The sequence below is a fragment of the Oryctolagus cuniculus genome, chromosome 1 (assembly GCF_964237555.1).
Source record: "Oryctolagus cuniculus chromosome 1, mOryCun1.1, whole genome shotgun sequence".
Lineage (NCBI taxonomy): Eukaryota > Metazoa > Chordata > Mammalia > Lagomorpha > Leporidae > Oryctolagus > Oryctolagus cuniculus.
In genome coordinates this window covers 10,394,693-10,398,978 of record NC_091432.1, presented here as the reverse complement: position 1 = coordinate 10,398,978, position 4,286 = coordinate 10,394,693, and the positions used below count along the sequence as shown (strand labels likewise).

General features: G+C 46.6%; 1 pseudogene; it reads right to left on the bottom strand.

The window, feature by feature from the left end:
• Window positions 1–479: 479 nt before the first annotated feature.
• LOC108178913 (transcription elongation factor SPT4 pseudogene) lies at window positions 480–1,032 on the bottom strand (annotated as a pseudogene).
• Window positions 1,033–4,286: the final 3,254 nt, after the last annotated feature.

Sequence of the window (4,286 nt, the reverse complement as noted above, 5' to 3'; positions counted from 1 at the left end):
CTTTAATCATTTTCTAGGAGGTTTGTGTTTATTGGCATTTGACCAATGGGTAAGGATGCAGCCCTGGACCTTGGGAGGAAAGCCAGCGTCCTACTTTCCCCTCCATTCAGGCTCTGTTGATCCACCAATCCAAAGCTGGTAAAGTGACCCAGGACTTGATGTGCTGCTCTCTTAGTCGGCTGAGGGGCCAGCACTATGGTGTAGCAGGTTAAGCCACCTCCTGCAGTACCAGCATCCCATATGGGCACCGGTTTGAGTCCCAGCTGTTCCACTTCCAATCCAGCTCCCTGCTAATGCACCTGGGAAAGCAGCAGAGGGTGGCCCAACTGCTTGGGCCCCTGCACCCAAATGGGAGGTCTGGATGAAGCTTCTAGCTCCTGGCTTTGGCCTGGCCCAGTCCCTTGGAGCCATTTGGAGGAGTGAACCTGTTGGAAGAGCTCTCTCTCTCTCTCTCTCTCTCTGCCTTTAAAATAAATAAAATGAAAATTTAAAAAAGAGTCTGCTGGGTCTCAGAGTTGTAGAGTGAGGAATATTTCAAGTTCTACCCATTTACATCCACAACAGAAAATAAGTAGAGACAGGAGCTAGAGAGCAAAGGTGCTGGCTGCCCTGTATCTTACTAGGTGTTTATAGCTGTGTCTCTAGATCTGTAGACTCCTCCACTTCCCAGTTCCTGCAGGATTCTCTGGAGCAGGCCATCAGTGATTGACACTGCACATATCCTGGTCTTAAAGTGACTGAACCCTGCCACTTTGGGACCCAGCTATCCCCTGGATGTAACATCATGATGATTCCTTCAATGAAAGAGCTGGTGCAGTCACACACCGTCTTGGTTACCCTTCAGCTGCAGGCATCACAATGATCACCAACCATCGTATTCAAACTGGTCCCTAATCTTGACCAGTAAACACAGCAGACAATCCCACAGATGCCACAGGTCCTTTAGCACTGTCTTCAGGTGCACCCCCAAACTCATCGAAGCAATTTCTCTCCTTTGCCTGGACTATTAGAATAGTCTCCTAACTGGGTTCCCTGTTTCCATCCTTTACAAATAAACCAACCTACTGTTTTTAAAAATGTCTGATCATTTTTCTCCCAGTGGTCTCTCAATGTACTTGCTAACACCTTAGCAAGACCCTCGAGATCCTGAGTAGTCTGACCCCTGCATCCCTCCCGAACCTCACATCCATAGATCCCACCTCGGACCTCGGTCCCATTTATGTCAGCAACACTGTCTTTTTTTTTTTTTTTAAGCTTTATTTCTTCATATGAGAGGTAGAGTTACAGACAGAGGGAGAGACAGAGCGGTCTTACATCTGCTGATTCACTCCCCAAATGGCTGCAAAGGCCAGAGCTGGGCTGATCTGAAGCCAGGAGCTGCAGGGTCTTAGTCCACCTGTACAAGGATGTACTGGGCCCGAGGAAAGGTAAGCACGCCGCTCGCCTGTTTCCCAGCCTCGCGATCCCGGAGACAATCAGACGCAGCAAGGAGCCAAGTCAAGCAAAAACTTGTTTATTGTGCACGTAGCAAAGTCTTTTAAAGCACAAAACTGCAGAGTCATTGGGGCAGGGCATAAGGACCAACCAATCACTTAAAAGGTCATCTTACGGGGTGATTTTTATAGGACTAGCCATATGTCTATACACTCATTATCAGTTGTCGTCACTTCCCCTGATGCTGCATGGCCAATTAGCTTTAGTGGTACTTTGTGTTCCGCCCATCTTACTTCCTTTGAGTGCCATCTTTGAATTGCCTCGTGTGCCTAATTTCCCCACAAGGAGCCAGGAACTTCTTCCAGGTCTCCCACACTGATGCAGGGGCCCAATCACTTGGGCCATCTTCCATTGCTTTCCCAGGCCATCAGCAAGAGCTGGATCGGAAGAGGAGCAGCCAGGAGACGAACCGGTGCCTATATGGGATGCTGGCACACAGGCAGAGGCTTAGCCTACTCTGCTACAGCGATGGCCCCAACAATTTCTATGCTAGGAACACCCCAGATTCACGATCCTCCTCTTGTTCTGTCTTCTTGGAATGCTTTTCTTCTGGATCTTTCTAAGTCTGGTACCTTCTTATTTAGTTCTTAGTTTAAGTAGATGTCTTTGTCTCAGAGAGGTCTTCCTTTCCTTCCAGCAATGTTACAGATTAGATCAGAGATCGGGAAAAGAGAACACACACTTGCACACACACACACACACACACAAGACATGCATTCCGACTCCAAGTTCCTAATTTATGTAACCAAAGATCCAGTGCCTATAGGGAGTGATATGGCCACAGTGCATCGCTGCACGTGTCTCAGCTTTTGCCCTGCCCCTGACTGAACCTTTTGCACATGGAGGGTCCTCCAAGAATTGCGAAGGAAGCCAGATTATTGCCACATCACTGCTTTTTTAAAACTCAGGCTTGCATCACCCAGTGGGAAGATGAACAAACCTTGTGCTTCCATTTAAGGGCAGCTTTGTAAGTGTTGAGCTCTGCTCCTTCTGAAGCATACACAGCACTAGCAAGACCACATCTCCACCCAGGGGAGGGGAACTACACCTCTGCTTCCAGGTCTTGCATAGGCTGCGTAACCTGGCTCCCCGTGGCCCCTCATCTCTCTGCCCTCTTTCAGTTTCTCTCAATTACCCTGTTTTTTGTTTCTTCACAGATGTTTCTTCTCTGAAGTTATTTCTTTGTCATCTGTCACCACCACTAGCATGTAAGCACCCTGGAGTATGAGTTGCTTCTTTCTAAGCATTTCCAATGCTGAGAGCAGTGCTTGGCGCGTGGTAGATATTCACAGAAATGTTTGTTGAGTGAATGAGTGTTTTGCCTCCTACTCCAGACTTGTCCTTCTCTAATTCCCTCTCCACCTGCAGCTGATCCATCTCCTGGCTTCTCACCGACCGGAACATAAAAGCTAATTCCTCTTGCCCTGAGTTCTCTCCTCCATTTGGCTTTTTTTGTGTCCTCCGTCTACTGAACTTCTTTCGGACCCTCAAAACTGCAAGGTCTTCCTGACTTCTGTGCCCTCTATAACCTCTTCTCACAAGAACAGTTTTATTCTTCTCCTTCCTTTCCATACGACCTTCTTGCCTTTTATATTACTCTGGAACCTGTATCTCTCCCTCCCCCCAAAGATTTGCTTGTTTACTTGAAAGGCAGAGAGCGAGAGAGAATATGAATATCTTTTATCTGCTCATTCACTCCCCAAGTGGTTGCAACAGCCTGGTCTGGTACAGGCTAAAGCCAGGAGCCAGGAATTCCATCCTGGTGTCCCACATGGGTGGCGGGGGCCCAAGCATTTGGACCATCGTCCACTATCTTCCCAGGTGCATTAGTGGGAAGCTGAATGAGAAGTAGAGCAGCTAGGACAAGACCCCGAGCAGCTGGGACTGGAACTGGCACTCTGATGCGGGAGATTGCTTTTGCTGGCAGCGGCTTCGTCTGCACCACAACACCAGCCCCTAGAACCTGGTCTTAACACTTACTCCTTCTTAGAACTTAACTCCCTAACTTGTGAGTGTTACGTGGTGGCTGCTCCCTCTTCAACAGGTTGCTGCATGAGCCCAGGGGCTCTCCCATTTGATTGCACGTGCTCACACACCCAGCTCTGAGGGACACATGTAGCAGTAGTGGAAGCGGCTTGCTTCTCAGTGGGCAGGGAGAGCATATTTTCTTAGCTCATCTGTATTTTCTGATTTTTTTTATTTAATAAATATAAATTTACAAAGGACAACTTTTGCATTGTTTTGGCTTTTTCCCCCATAACCTCCCTTCCACCTGCAACCATCCCATCTCCCACTCCCTCTCCCATCCAATTCTTCATCTAGATTCACTTTCAATTATCTTTATATACAGATGATCAACTTAGTATATACTAAATAAAGATTTCAACAGACTGCACCCGCACAGCACACAAGATATAGAGTACTGTTCGGCTAGTAGTTTTACCGTTAATTCTCATAGTACAACACATTAAGGACAGAGATCCTACATGGGGAGCAAGTGCACAGTGACTCCCGTTGTTGATTCAATGATTGACACTCTTATTATAATGTCAGTAACCACCCGAGGCTCTTGTCATGAGCTGGTTTGTTTTTTTTTGTTTTTTTTTGTTTTTTTTTGTTTTTTTGTATTTTCAGATTTTCAAAATGAAACTCTCGTTTTTTTGGTTTCTCTTGACAACCTCACTTTAAGGATTACTATAAAACAACAGGATCCAAGACAGAGCATATTAGCTTTAGAATAGATAAGTAGATCAATGGAACAAAAAATGCTGGTGAGAACTTGGAGCTTCTGG